Source organism: Ixodes scapularis, unplaced genomic scaffold (assembly GCF_016920785.2).
Source record: "Ixodes scapularis isolate PalLabHiFi unplaced genomic scaffold, ASM1692078v2 PGA_scaffold0__279_contigs__length_252992795, whole genome shotgun sequence".
NCBI lineage: Eukaryota > Metazoa > Arthropoda > Arachnida > Ixodida > Ixodidae > Ixodes > Ixodes scapularis.
The window spans coordinates 198,710,143-198,726,946 of NW_024609835.1; positions in this window are offsets into that span (position 1 = coordinate 198,710,143).

Sequence of the window (16,804 nt, forward strand, 5' to 3'; positions counted from 1 at the left end):
TAATTGCCAAAGTTCCAGAATTGAGACAAATATACTATATACGAACCGAAAGAACGAATGTTAAGCCTGATTCTGGCACTTATTTGTCAATTGAGGCCCAACGTTGCCACATTAAAACCGAACAACATGAAGTGAAGCCCAACTCTGGCACTTGTTTGGAGATGCGGGACCGAAGATGCCAGATGAGAGTCAAACATAGAGCAGTGAAGCCTAAATTTGTCAGTTGATGGCGAATTCGGGCAGAGATACCCATCTGTGTTAGAAAAACTACTCAGGTTCGGTTGTACCTGGCTTCTTGGGGATTTTTACGGCTCTAAATTGCCAGACAAAAGCTGATTTTTTACTCAAAAAACTTAGCTACCTTGGTGTTAAAGCCTTTTAGACACTGGAACAGCATGACCAGCAGAGCACGGGAGCGCTTGAATTCTTCATTTAGTAGACTTAATTAAGAAGGTTTAGAATTCATGTTGCATATGCGGTATGATTTTCTAGACTTCGGTGGGCTGTTAAGGATATATAAATTCCTGTTTAGGCATTACACAAGATTTCAGATTAATGTACCTAAGTAATGTGCCCGTGCTAATATGATAAAAGGTCCCGCCAATTTTGTTGACTCCAGCACTTTGATTTTAGTTCTCTTTATGACTTTGGTATCACGAGATGTTAGAGATTGAATAGGGGTGAAGCGTATTCTTAAGCATATTTCGTTTGATATTAAAACCACTGTTTTCAAAACGCTGGTTCTACCCTTCCTTGAATAACTCTCACTGGTTTGTGACCCTCATACGGCTGTAAATATTGACGAATTTGTGAATGTAGAGATACGTTTATTGAAATTATTATACCGAACACGATTTTATCATGTCGCTGTATACGAGCTATCCCAATTGGAGTTTCTGTCTAGGAGACGCCGTAAGGCGAAGCAAAAATATTTATACACATCACTGAAAGGTGATGTTAACGTTGATTGTTCAAGATATTTAACCCAAGTACTCGTGCAAGTTACGTGAGTTGGCACAATATTGCGCTGGTTTCGTATATTTGCCACATTAACTCCTAATTGTTTTCTACTCACCAGTATCAGAAGAGTGGACCAGTATTGATGTAGGGCAGGGAAATTTGTATTCACTCTAATAAAATAAGCCCCTGGAGAGCTGTTCGTAGAAGTTGACTCTGTTACATAGTATAATTGTTTTTCCATTTCTATATTACTGTTTTGTATTTACTACGGTTCATTATATTACTTTTAACATATTAAGTAGTACAATGAGCCAACCGCATCACCCCCTCTTTGGCACACCTTCCTATAAAAGTTTATGAGTAATATTATTAAATATCCAGTGCAGCGAAGACGCTAATTGTACAAGCAGCAAAGGGAGAAAGTCTGCCCAGAAAGAAAGACAGGTGACTCTAATTATCGTAGATATCTGTATGATAAATAACGTCGGACGACGGCGAATAGGCGACGGTCAGCATACCTTTGGGCCACAAATATACTATCGTCGTCCGAAACCATTCAACTCCATCATAGACTAAATGTATGGTAGTAAAACTTTAACAAAATAGCTTCACGAGCAAAAACAACTTTCAACAAAACAAAATGACTGCTGCCTGGAATCAAATCACGGCCTCCCATGTAACAGGCAGAAGCTTTAGTGACTCGAATGGGCTCCCTCCAATATTGATGATGATACTGGTCATTCGATTACTGTCATTCACGCTATCTGCAATCTGAAAGCCTAGAGAACAAATTGAAGGAGAACGCAGATTCATATCTTCGGGTTTCGAGGGCTTTCGCGCGCTGCTACTTGCCTGTTCGCGTCCGTATTTCTCACCAACTGCAGACGCTGGATTCGAGTCGCCATAAAAGAGCAATCGCTGAATAACACTATATCGTTATAAACATAAATTGTGCTTTATTTCTCCAGAATGTCTTATTTTGTTTCCAAAATAAGAAAAAAATTATGGATTCGGATATAAGCAACGTAGTTAGATGTTCACGTGCCTAATAACTAAGAGATCGAAAAAACACTCGCATGGATAAATGTTGAGCGCTGTAAAACGCCATTTCTTCAAGCGTAAAATGAAAATGATAAAAGTTATTTTTTCCGGAAAATTAAAACCATTACTGGTTAAAACATTATTTACCAAGACAAAAAGCCTTTCGAGCGTATATTTTAAAGGACATTTTAAAGCTATCGGATGTACTCGGCGATCGTGTTTCTTTATGCTAGGTCCGTCTGGAATGTACCCACCGAACAGAGCTGGTGTGTTCGTAGGCGCCGTACTGCAAGGCAGTCAAAGAAACGCCCAGCACTTTACATCACTCTCTACTGTATTGTTGGCACACTGATTACATTTTTTTATGTCGTTCATATGACTCACAAACTATCCTCGATGGGTAATGAAGAACCTATACGAAGAGTTTAAGAATCTAGGCGGGGTGTTATTTGTTTAACGTGAATAGAATAAAAAAAATGATATTTTTTAGAGCTTTAATTCCCACAAAGAAAGAGGAGAACCTGGTGAATTAGCTAGGTACACAACTAAAAACTCCCTAATAACTTTTTGTTGTTAAGTTCATAGTTTGTAGGGCTTAATATAGTCGGAGAGTTGGCGACGGTCGTCACTATAGTCTTGCTGGGACGTGATCGCTTTATTAAATATTCGTAGTGGGGACTGCGGGCTGAGAAATGCGATCATTGTGCGTGGCTTCACACCGAGACTAACGCTGCGAAATGCGCCTGGGATTTCGATCGGCCGGTACCGCGTTCGTTTGGCCCCGGTCACGTGACCTGAGGTGCGGGCACGATGACTGCGGAGCGGGTGCAGTCGACAGGGATCGACACCAAGGCGCTCTTCGCCGTGTTCCTGTTTGCCTAAAGTCGTGTGCAAGCCCGACATTTCTCGACCCGCCGTGCCCACTGCGAATGTTTTAATTTAAAAGTTCGCATCACGGCTAGAATATATTTAAGTCAGTGTGGCTCGGCAGTACCGCGACACAAATGTATCGCGTCAGTATTACAGGAATAGTTTTCGTATTTATAGTTACGTGTCGCGATACATTTTTCAATAAATATATGTATTCCAATATTGGAATACATTTTGGTGCATTCCTTCTATTGTGATAAAATCCCGGGCCAAGGTATCTTGTTGCAACGTTAAAGAAATCAGTAACGTCCAAGGGAAAGCTACAGAGTGTTTCTTTTTTCATTTCTTTCTTTAGAAGGGCAGAAGATACAGAAATTATGACATTAAGGCTTTGTTATCAAGCAGACGGAAACTTGTTTTTTAAACGTTATGACCCCGACAGTGGTGACTCCCTCGTATGTCTTCCGGGATGCTTTGGTTGGGCAAGCATTTTTGTTGAATTAAAACGTTGAAGGCACAGTGGGTACGAGCGTTGCAAATGTTCATTGAGCTGCCAGGACCGTCTAGAGAAAACGAGCCTAAAGTTTTTTTTCAAATAATCAGATCAAAAGCACCATTTCATCCCAAGGCGACGTCTTGAAGTGATTTCAGAAAAGGTACCGCTATGGGACTACACTCCGTTCACCCCTAAGCTGACAGCGCGGTGGAAGCTACACTCTCATTTGACCATTCATACGTCTTTTTTTTTTTCACCACGTGACCACGCTCCCCCCATAGCCACACGCAGAGGGCGGCGTTAGATGATGAAAAGGGATGCGCCTGATTGGCCTGGTGAGAGCGTGGCTCCCACCGCACTGTCACCTTAGGAGTGAACGCAGCAGAGGGGATTCTAACCTTTCGAGGATATTTCGGTGTATGAAAAAAAAAAAAAAAACAAATTTAGACGTTCTCGCGAGGTTTGTTCGACTGCGTGCATTATATCTAGAGGAGAACTGCACTGTATTCTGGTATGAAAATATTTCCAACCTAGTGATGACCCGCGTATTTCCCACAGCCAAATGTTTCAAAGAAACCGGCCATTCTACGCGAAAAAACCTTGGGGCTGAAGAATGTCCAAGTTCAACTTCCATATTTACCTTACGGCTTATATGAGTTTTTGTTTTCACTGTAGGGGTCGTTTTTTTTTTCTTAGACGTAAAAATCCTGTCAACTTAACCTACCTACTACCAGCTCCAAGCGAGGTGCTCATTTACACTGAAAATCGAAATAAGCAACAGTTTTGCCTGGATTAGAACTTCCCACTAAAAAAGTGGTCTTCCTTCGTGTTAATATAAACCCATGTTCGTTATCACTTGTGGAACGCTTCATTTTCTTCACTAACATGACCTTCTGCCCAAATCGGCAGTGGCTGACTGATGAGATAATAAGTTACTTTTCATCAAAAGAAGTCGAGAGCAAAAGCAAAAGTCGTAGGTTTAATTTTGTTTTGTATTTCCTCTCTTTGACAAGATAAAATATGTAGGGAAGAGTTGGTTTCTGCTTCAAAAATTGACTTTTTTTGTAGGTAATGCAAGAGTTCACATCACATTTTTTGGTAAGCAAATTGTCAGCATACTCCCCCGAAAAATGTATTCCTGTATTTATATCCCCAAATATATTCCTATCTTTCAAATGTATTTCTGATACGTATGGCGATACCTTTGTACGGACGTATTTATTATCAGCATTTTAGCCGTATTTATCAGGTATTACAGAATTTGTATTTCCAAATGCTATTTAGTGTATCTCTTCCCAACCCTGGCAGTTCGGTCATGAATGCTCCAAATACAGTATTTCCATAATTTCAAAATTAAAAAAATGCGATTGATCATTTTTAGTTAGTTATGCAATTGATTAACCCATATCGCTTCTTCTATTGAGCCGCTGGCTGTGAACTTAGTCATGGAATTTAATAAAGAAACAACCTACGCAAGTTTTGTTTTGTTTAATTCTTGACCTAGTATGACAAAGCACCCTGTACAATAAGAATCACGTGTCATAATATTATAGGCCATTGCGTTGAGAAACTATATACATTTCTGAACTTTGTACGGCGCAGATAAGTAGAACAAACACATTTTTTAATAACTTGCATCAATTAGTTTCGCAAGATGATATAGCGCAATTTTCACCAAGGAGATAGGTAAATAGTTCGCGCATGAATAGTGCAAAAATATTTGACGCAATCTTGCTTCAATCACAACTTTCGAAGAAAAAATTAAGATTCTTTGTAAGTTAAGGCAATTTCACGTGAAGTGAAAAGGTAAAAAAATGCATTAGGGTTGTATGAAACTGAACAAAAGCATTGTGCAAACATAATTATCTTTCCTCTTTGCCTAGTTAAATACATAATCCAAGGAGTAGTTTAGCTTGGCGAAGGATCTGCATTTAATATTTTCAAATTAAATATGAGCACTTCGATGTCCCAAAAATTTCATTTGCCATACCCCGCAGCTCAAATATCTGAAATCTATTTCGTACTTGCAGAGGTTCTATATCAGATTTACATTATTTTGGGCTTAAGATGTAACCCTATGACGGCAATAGTTTATCGTCCAACTACAAAAAAAATCGTTTTCTTTGAAAAATGTTTGACTGATTATAAAAGATGAACCTCGCAGAGAATGGAAATTAAACTAATTTTATATTTATTACTATTTTCCTTAATAACATCCAAACCATCGCCGCAACCGCATCCGCCAGTTCATTAAGATTGTCGATCGTCTGCTTTGAATAACATTTTTTTTAAGGATGCAGTTTCTAACATATATAGTAAATGTGCGTTCAACTGGAACGCAAGAACAATTAGCATATATAATAATCCTCAATAAGTAACCAATATTATATAAACCGGAAATTAAAAACAAAAATCAAAACGAACGCTATTTTACTATTTTCGCGGTCTTCTTAGCTCTAATCGAACCGCATTCGTAATCGTAGCTGACAGTGTTTTCAGGGAGTAGAGTAGGTGGATTGCGTAATCATTTGCTGTCGGAACAAGGCTAGCAGGTACAGTTTGCCATTCAGCTAGAACCGATAAAAAAAAAAAAACACAACAAAACACGAGCATTAAAGTTCAACACGTAGCTTATATTAAAAAAAAAATCTGTAATCCAGAAAAAAAAAGCGAAACAAAGGTAATCTTTGCGACATTATGGTTCGCGTTAGAAAACCCGAACCATTTTTGTTCAATTTCATTTGGTGGAATATAAATTTAGAATTTGCTAGAGGCACAGAAATCTGGACCGAACTTAGAGTTTCCATGCAACCGAGTGACGAGAGTTTCTTCTCATGAAACGAGGACTTCGTATGGCATAACTAGGACATGCATAACGCGTATAGCTATTTTCTTTAAGATATACCACGTGTGTAGGTCTTAAAGATGATCCTTCCGGTGTTAATAAAAAATAGTTATATTGACGGTTTGAGTAATTTAGGGTAAGTTCATTAAGTTATACGTGACCATTAGTCGAATAGGGTTCACTGTGGAGAGCGCCTCGAAAGCGCCGACACGAGAGCGCGCAACCAGTTGAGAGCACACGTCACGAGAGCGCTAACGGATCCGATGGGTGCGTCGCAGCACCTCAATAAATGTTTGCGTCTGGCGGTAGCAGCCACATGCAGGACAAAATCACGACCCATTTCGAAAGATGGCCGAATCCGATTGTAGCCTCTAAGTGCGGGAAATTTCGTAGGTAGTAATTTTTACGTGATGATTTTAATCGGAATTTGTTTTCTTCAATAGCCGTGCCATGAGTATTGGGGGTCGTATTAAATTGGGCTATTCGTTTGTAGTCGGCGTGGAAACCTGTTGATGGACGTAGGCTATAAGACCAATGAGGTTACTTTTAGGTCTTTGTCGATTTTTGCTTGGAATCGGCAGCAAACGCTTCCTAAATCGAGTTTGAATGTCACAAAGGGGACCTGAAGAGACTCGTTTACGCGCACAAAATGTCATCGCAACCGCAGTTTCTAAAAAAAAAAAAAAAAAACACGCACCAAATATTTTTTCTAAATTAATTTGGTCAAGCAAAAACACCGTTTGAATGCTACCCTGCTTATGAAATATTCACCGCCAAGGTTGCTGTATTCCAGCGAATATCCTCCTAGAACCTTTCCACCTCGCGCACATGCACTCTCTGACGCGCGCTGTAAAGGCACGCGCTCTCGTGTGTGCGCTCTCACGTCGGCGCTCTCGTGTCGTGCGATTCCGGCTTACAAAGCCGGGCGCTTTCGAGCCTCTCTTGTGGCTGGTGTTTTAGCACCAATACGGTCACTGAGAGTCATGGTCACACGTGGGTCATGCACCAACATGTTAACTTAGGGTCGTCTTTGGTTCATATTTAACAAAATACTAAAAACATTCTCCTAATACTTGCAATATCTGAACACCCGGCAAAATACTCCCCGCAAAAGCATTATTAAATCACAAAATTTCCACTCACACCATATGATGACGCTAGACGTAGTGCGGCAACAAAAGCAGAAATTGAAAGCGAAATATTGAAGGAGCGTGTTACAGATCGCACTGAGAGATATGTTTTTTTACTTTCCCAATGAACCACGAATTTCTAATTAACCTCATCGTTTTTTACGAGAAACCGCCGCACGTAGAGGTCGCGGGGTCGGCAGAAGAACGGAACGGAAGTTTCAATTTTCGATTGTCTCGCCGACACGCCCAGAATTCGCAGGTGCCACAATTCCCCCCAGGTGCCACAGGTGTCTCTGAAAGCAGCACCGCCCTTCCGTCTTTTTAATTTTTTTCCCAAACCTTCTCTATTTACGACGGCTCGAGACAAGGCGCGCCAATGGAAACAGCGATATGCGTCCCGAAATCCTCGCCTTCCCTGTTTCGTTCTGCTTCTCAATTACACGAATTAGTGATCAGCACAGCCAAGTTCTGGGGAACCCCTCGAACTCGTGTCCGCATCTACTTCATGCGCGCTGGTCGGGGCGTCGAGATCGTGACCGTCGCGGCAGAGATTGAACCGATGGCACACGAGCACCTGCACGCCGGGTAAAAGCCACGTCGTGTCTGCCATTTCCGCCGCTTCGAGGCGTGGCGGCGTCGACCAGGATCAAGTGCACGGGCCTCCGGAACACAAGCGCAGATCAAGGCGTTTTTTTTTTTTTTTTTTTTTTTTTGCCCTGCGCTTTGGAGCAAGGTTTCGGACTGATCCTGCACGACAGCTTTGTCGCGTGATCCGCGATTGATACGCAACCTCCTCGTTGGCGTCAGCCAGATCCACCGGCAAACGTTGGTCGTCGTATGCGTCCACCCACGAGGAAAGGCGAATGGATTGCTCGAGTAAAATGGGTGGTCATCGATACAATATAAGGTCAACCCGTTTTTGTTTTTTTGTTTTCTTGCAGCGGTAGTTGTTAGTTCCCCTTCCCGGCAAAACAAAATCCACATGTACGAACGCAAAGCACCACCTTACAGCGGAGGCACTGCTCTCCCTCTCCTCGTCATTCCTCGCACACGGCAAGCCTCAATCTCGCTCCCCCCTCCCTTGCCCCATGTAGGCAACACCGCCTACAATACAAAGCCAGAACGCTCGGAGAGAGGACGTCGAACTAAGTCAGAGCTGAGGGCCGAAAGCTCAAAGCGCCTGAGACGTCAGCTTGAGCGCAGCGCACCACCCCTTTTTCCCAGCGAGTTATGTGGTCACACCACGCGGCCACTTGTAGTCGCCTGGGCATATCCGGATGCCGAGTGAGCATGCCTGGACGTTCAACACAAAATAAAAAAACAACGCGTGTTTTTTTTTTCTTTTTTAGTTCCTTGTTTTAATATTTTTGCCGGTCGTCTTGATATTGTTCGCATCATTGTCGTCACTGTATTCGCCGTGCACGCTTGTTTGCATTAAACGTCAACCAGATAGTGATTACGTTGTAAGAGCTGCTTACATGATGGCTCTATTATTTTCTAGGTGTGGGAACTTGACTGTACGGTCGCGGAGGTATTTCAGGAAACTTGCCATGTCGACGACGCTACCGGGCGCATGTTGACTCCCTCGCTGACTTTCCCGCGCCTCCATCCTGGAGGAGTCCCGTCGAAGTTCCCAGGGTGTCCGATCTACTTGTCAACTTGTCAAACGACGAGGAAGCGAATGGGTGTCGCTGCGTGCTATGCAACACGCAGTTGCAGAATTGTTCAGTTTTGAATCTGATTCAGCCTGTGTGGTTGTATGTGTTATTATTTGCTTGTTCAAGCCTCTCAATATACACGTTATGGATATCGGAAAGTTCTTTTGGAGGTGAGCAGTACCCCATTTTAGAGCGCAGTTCTTAGGCGCCCGTTTCCGGCTTCAGCGGCGTCGGCGTCGGCTTCGGCGTCGGCGTCGGCGTCGGCGTCGGCGTCGGCGTCGGGTAACCGTAACGCGTCCGCATAGCGCATCGGCGTGACACGTCGATGTAACCTTAACTCGTCGGCGTAACGCATTAGCGTGACGCACCAGCGTCGCCGTAACCGTAACGCGTCGGCGTAACGTATTGGCGTGACGCGTCCGCGTCGCCGTAAAGGCGCATTCTCACCGGCGATGTCAGCAGTCGCGCGATGCGACTAGGTCCAATGGCAAAAAAATTTAGATGTTCGCACGGGCGTGTGCAACGAGCGAGTCCAACGCCTCCGTTGGCGAGTCGTTTCTCGAGAACTCTCGCTCTGAACGCCGTTGATTGGCTCAGTCGCTCCGCGACTAGATCGGATCGCAGAAAAGTCGGGTCGAGTACCGACTGCTCAAATCGCGTCTTCTTTTTCCTGCGATGGTCACTTTTGCGATGAAAGTTATCGCGCGACTAGATCGCATCGCCGGTGGAAACGCGCCTTAACCGTAACGTGTTGGCGTAACGCATTGGCGTGACGCGTCGGCGTCGCCGTCCCCGTCGCCGTAACCGCGCGGTGCATATGGGAAACAACCTATAATGCAACGCAGGGGAGGGGGGAGGGGAGGAGAAGGTAAAGGGAGGAGAAGGAGGGAGGAGAGAGAGGGAGGAGGAGGGAGGAAGAGGAGGGAGGCCGAGGAGAAGAGGGGTAGGAGGTGAGGAACACGGGAGCAGTAGATGAGGAGGGAAGAGGGGAGGATACGAGTGAGGAGGAGGGGCTTACCGTCCCCTCCGCACCCTCCCGTTATCCTCCTTAAGAGCTGCTTAAGTTTACATATTGTCACGAATGACAGACGAAGAGGCAGGAAAATAAAACGGAATGAACTAAAGATTTAATGGGGGCGAACTTGTGAACAAACGAAAAAGAGAAGAACATACGCCGAGAAAGCGGCAGTGAGCCTCGACGGAGGTAGCAGCAAGCGACGGTACGTCGGCCTAACAGCTGGCTATCGCGAGAGAGAATCAGGGAATGAATGGGCAATGCGACACTGGGCTCTTCATCAACTATGCTCGTCATCAAGAATATTCGGCCTAGAATATTCAAGAAAGAGCTAGGGCGAGATTGACTAGACAAGATCATTTTGGTCTCCTTATCGTTTACGCTCGGGGTAAGAGTGTACGTGATTTTCCTAAATGAACGGAGAAGCGTTTCTTCTCGATCATGCATGCGGCAATATATGTTTTCTATTATGGGTAATTTTGTTGATTTTTACTTTTGAGACACGTGTCAAAACTTATGAAGCACTAAATAGATAGAAAGGAAAGATGCTAGTGCAAGGGCACAGAAAATAGTTTGACTGAGATACGTTTCACAGAAATAAGTCTACTTACACTCAGAAATAAAGTATTTGAAAAATAAATTGTTCGCTTTTGTAGGCAAAACATTTGAACTACTTTAAGATCAGTTGAATTACATTTTCTCTTACAAGGATGCTCGAGACCCAAGTAAGCATCTGTGTGCCATTGAAGGTGGCCCCTAAGTCCTCGAATACACAGAAAAAGCGAAGGTGAGCTCGTGGAGGTTCATCATCAGCATTTATAAGATATGTGGCGCAGTGCATCTCCATATAAGGACGGCCATTCAATAAAGCCTTTTAATAAACAGAGTTAGGTACGTGTTTGTCCATGTTTATTTATCCTACCACTGTAAAATAATTTTCCTCCTTCCGCTCCAGTTTCGGGTACAAGACATAATAAAACTCAGTCCACTATTTTCAGCGATAATTGCACGATATTAGGGAATGCACAAACCACTCATATACGCGTATTTCTCGAGACGTCATAATACCTGATTTTTTCTCTAGCATTTTTCATGAATACTTATGTATGATATAACAATAATGTTACAAAGTAATATTACTCAGTTCCGTTAAACAATATTTTCTGATTTAATAATTGTTTCGTCCACGCTCGAAGTTGCTCTTATTTCAGGCCTACCACGAGGCGCTTGATTGCCTTCTGCATAGTAAAATATGTTTCCGAGCCAAATTGTTTTCTATAAATGAACGTTTAGCTCACTAGGCGACGTTTTTGTCCACTAAAACTAATCCTTACGATGGCAAATCCACGCGCGGTTCGCTCACTTTTCTACTGTATCGCGGCGTTTGTCGGCTAACACTCGAGACGTCACAGGAGAAGCACTCCGGCTTTGCCTTCTAGACTGTCCGTGGGCCGCGGCTGTTCTTTCAGCGGCGATGCTATTCATTCCTTCTCTCCTCCCCCAAACCCCCAACACACACGCAGACTGACGCAGCCCAGGTTCCGTTCTCGCGTACTCTCCGCGCCTCTACAGATTAGCTAACTTGTGTAGTTTCGCATCTTGTACACCAGGCGCGGTCAAGGGATCCCCGGTCCTGAAAAGCATTTCAGCCTATACAAATCACGTCTCTGTTGTATTCCAAAATTTAAAACATCTCGCACAAAAAGTTCCATCAAAGCACACATCTCCATAGAAATGTCTTCTACATCAATTCCACTGAAAGCAAAAAGGCCTATGACAGACATTGTACAGCATACTGGCTGAAGGCAAATCTCCTTCAAGGTGCCTTCCCAAAACGCAGCAACTACCGCTTTAAGTCGCTGCACACTTTTGCGTGGTGGTTTGCACTTTTTTTTCTAAAAGACGTTATTTGCATGATTTCGAAGCGTATCCTTGTTGTGGTTTGTGCGACTCGTGGCATGACGTCGCAATGTCATGTGACGTGACGGTAAAGCGTTACGTGAAGTTGTAGTGTCAGAAGGTAAGATGACGTCAAGTCACACCATGGAGTCATGGTGCTTAGTGTGCAGCGTGATTGTTTTTAGTGCGTGTGCAGCACAGCCTGGAGCGCCTCGGCTACAACCGCAGTTTATTTACAGGGCAGAAAGAAACCGCAATTTTGTTTTCTCGGTATGAAAAAGACCTTGAGCGAGGTACATGTTCCGTATAGAACACCTGCTTTTTGGATTGTTTCTACCATGAAAATAGGGGGTCAGAGGCACTGTGTTAGATATATAGTCTAATGTAATTGGTGCAATATGATGTAAGGACATAATTGCTTGTGCCGCGGACGGCTTTGATTCTAGTCTCAATCTCAACTCCTAGCGGATATGTTGAACATAGCGTGTTTTTTTTATTTATTTATTTCCTACAGCGCCCTTAAGGGCATTACAGCAGAGCAAGTCACAATAGCAAAAAATTAATTTTTAACTCACCATACGTCATCAGGACACTTAAGTACGCAAATTAATGTAGAAACTTGCACACGCATGTAAACAGACATAAAAAAAGACACAACCTTAGTCTGCATGGAAAGAAACACAAATGGTTTGATAATATATTTACACTAAAATATATTGTTCAGAGACAATGCTGGAGTTGCGAAAAAAACGAACCGTGACTTTGCAAGGCCAAAATCTCGGTTGGCAAGCTGCTCCATTCTTTTATCGTTCATCGGAAGAAAGAGTTAGGAAACAAACCAGAGTTTGACGTGTACTCCCGAACGTTTTGGACATGATCTACTCTGCGCGATACATGAAATGGCTCACACAGGTAATGTGATCTTTAAATTTCAGATAAACCATAGAAAATACTGTGAAAGATTTTTAGGCCCAAATACTTACGCCTAACAGCGAACCATTTCCATTGTAAATCATTTTTATCGCGGAGACACTGCTACGAAAGTTGTAACTATTTGTCACAGATCTAGCGGCACGGTTTTGAATTCCTTAAATTTTATCAATGAGATACTGTTGAGATGGATCCCATACAACGCAAGCATACTCGAGAATAGGCTTCACACAAGAGAAAAAGAGTCTGTTTGAGGGATGGTGGAGCGCGCGAGAAGTTTCTCCTTAGAAAACCCAGCGTTCTACTAGCTTTCCCTGTTCATTGCATCATTGCATTGGTGTAGCGCTTTTGAATACTTACATGATGAACATTAAAAAGCTCACAGAAGGAGTCGTAAGGTACGATAAAAATGAAGCAACACTTATGATTGTGAAAGCGCTGCCACACGAAATGTTGAATTGTGTGGCAAGCTCCGACACTTTAATTCCTCAATTATTCCTGATAAGGCTCTAGGATTGGGTTATATGGTACAATTCGCTCGATATACTGGGCCGCATTGACCTTCGTTGTCTTACATGTTCACATGGCGGCATTAAAACTCACTGAACCGGCGAGTTACAGTAGCATATGAAGGACATTCACTGCAATACACATTCACCATCTTACCCTTACAAAGACAGGTCTCAACGTTCTTTTTAATATTTTAGACTTATTGATTTTCCGGGATCCTACTGAATTCATTTTAAGGTCACTTTGTTTTGATTATTGTCAGAAATCTTTCGAAAGAAAAAAAGATAATAATCGTTTTGTAGACTTATTTATAAAACAATTAAAAAGAAGTTGTAATGACGTTTTTCTGTCGGTTATTTTCTAAAAAAAATTAAAAAGGAAAAATAACAGATTTTGTTTTTAGGCTTATTTATAAAAAATTAAAAAATAGGTTCTAACGACGTTTTTTGTAGGATATTTTAAAAAAAGGAAAAATTATTTACATTATTTCTTAAAATGATATTATTTTATAAAAGGAGAAGAAAACATAATTTTTTTGTTATTATTTCATATGGTCTGCATTCGTGTCGGGTATGACGGCGATGTATATAAGGTTGTACAAACACCTATAAAATTTTTTTTTTTTTTTACTTTATACTGAAAATGTGTTGACTTCTTGTTCACTCTGATTACTTTCTTTTGATTTTGACTTCCTGTTGACATGGTCAACAGAAATTTTGTTAATTTTGCGTTGAAACGTTTTTGACGATTTTCTTCTGCCTGAGTCAAAAGGCAAGATATTGACTTTCTATTAACTCTACGCTGATCTTTTTCTGCTGATTTTCTGTTGCAAGTGCCATCAGAAATAATGCAGACGTTCCGTTTACTTCGTGTTGAAAATAATCAGTTGACTTTCCGTAGCCAGAGTCAAAGAAACGCTACAGACTTTATGTTGAATTTTTATTAAACATGGTACATCTTTACTAAATGTCAAAAGTCACTAAGTTTCTCAATAGTCTCTGACAAGTTGAGAACTGTATGAAGGAGCTTCAGTTCTCCTGCCTCCAGCGCGAGCCTTCTATCCTTGACAACGCTTCGACGTCTCGCGCCCCTCGAGCTCGAGCGCGCAGTCAAAGCACGACGGGAGGCATGGCGCGCGTGCTAGAGGGCAGGCGTTCGAAAAACACGCCCTGCCGTTCTCACTTTGTAAATGACTATAGTGACTTTATGGACCCTATTCAACTAGTCAGTTAGCAAAAAAAAGCAAAATCATTAATTCAAAGTGGAGCAACCGCCTTGACTGGCCATGCAGAGAAGCAATAACATTTGTTCAAGGAGCCATTTTTGTGGATGCTGTTTTAGCGACTACGCGGAATTACTATTAGTTGTACCAATGCTTTTTAGCAAGAGAACTTCGAAACACTGTTTTCCCTTTGACAGACGTTCGAGAAGGAGATCGCACATTTGGAACCTTAGTAAGTCCTGAGGTGGTCACCGGCCAAATGATTACCTTATAAGGCTCTGGAGCAGTTAACGAAATAGTGATTCTGTGTTGAGTGCCTCATGGTGTTTGTTTGTTTCCGATGGTTGCTTGCGGGAGGCGTATGTATCAAAGGGACACCTTTTCCTAACAAAACTCAAAATATATATATTTAAAAATTGAGTGTCTTTTTTTTTTAACGTTAATCTGTGATTCCGTCAAAAGGAAATCAACAAAATTTATGTAAGAAGGAATTGTAAAAAATGTATGTAAGAAGGAATTCTAAAAACATTTAGGTGCCAATTTTAACTATGAGTTAAATAAGTTGTCAAAATAAAGTCTAAAAATATCACAAGGTTTAAAACGAAATTCAATACGATTCCAGAAAAGTTTCAACAGAAATTCAAAAGAATTTAATTACAGATTTTTCTAAGGGTAGGGTAAGTTCCTTTGACGAAACGTTCTGTTTTCTACAAAAAACTTCATCGCGCTCCGGTACTCCAGATTTAAATTATGGAAGGACGCCCTATTTAACTGACTAATATAGAAAAAGAAAATAACTGTGATGCTTTCTACTGCGACCATGTTTGGCTAGATAAATCATCTAACCAAAGGTTATAACGAAATAACTGTTAAACTTTTGATGATACCGGAGTTGCAAAACTTTCTCGTAACCCCTCCTATCTCGCCTTTAATTCTTTGAGTCTGGGGTGCGTGATTTAAGCCAGATTCTTTTTGCATCAATGCTATTAAAGCGGGACTTCGGGATGTCCTGTAACTCCCTTTTAGAAACTGTGAATTGACTTGTCAAAATGCATTGGCAGGTTTGTCTTCTACTTCCATCCTTACTTCTATATATTTGTGTGCGATTTGGATACATTTCTACGAGCTCGTTCGCCCTACTTAATTGGTATTGATACCGATGATAAGAGTTAGATATACCTAGAATTGGGGCAACAAAGGCAAAATTGTTGTAGGAAGGTCATTATCAAATTTATCCTAATAGCTAAAAAACAGGGATAAAAATAAACTTTGGTGAGACACCGGCAACATTTCAACTTTATATTAAGCAGTTACTGAGAAAACAAAAATAAATAAAAACATTAAAACGTAAAATGATTGCACTTTCGAAAATTGTATTCAGACAGGAGCGTGCGAAGACGCCTATCCTACTTTTGAAGGCAATTCGTAGAAAGGTAGGCGATGCAATATGGGTTTCCCCAGAGAAGCAATTTCGAGAACGCTAAACTCGTGAAGAGTTCCCAAAATATATAAACGGTCGACTAAGGCCACATTAAGCCTGAGTGTGAAAGTCGCTAGAGCCAAAGGTAACACAATCAACTTCTCAGAAAGCAATGTCATGGGGAGAACAACAAGCACCGCCACTCCAGCGGACGAAACAGAAGAGCAGGAAAAATTAGGCAGGGTTCGGCGGCTTGGCAACAGCGAGAGAGGTGAAAGGCGTATGGGACAAATAAGTTTAGCGGTCAACGTCCCCCGCACCCTCCACCGTTGGGTGACGCGGCTGGAAGATTCTCTGACAGCCGTAAAACTTCGGAAGCTACCTTGAAAGTATCACATACAAATAAAGCCAACGAAGGCATATCACGCGACGGTATTTAAAAGCCCACACACAGTCGCACACAACCACCTGGACGCACGCACAACATCAAAGAGGATCCCAGGATATGAAATTGCTGCTCGTCTGTAATTCAGCGCCGAAGATTACGAGCCGAAAATATAACAAAACAAGAAAACAATTTCCATTCTAGACTATTTAACCTCTGTGCTCCGTCGGTATTTGTTATCACTATTGTTGTTGTTGCATTTGTTGGTGAGAAATGCACCACCACCCTCTTTTGTCTGTTCACTTTTTTCCTTAGCATTTATTTTGTGCACCTCAGCGGTTGCACAAAAGCTAGAAAACGGATTGGAGGCCCGCGTATGAAGATGGCCTCTGATCTAATTTTCCGCATGGCTCGTTTTTCGTT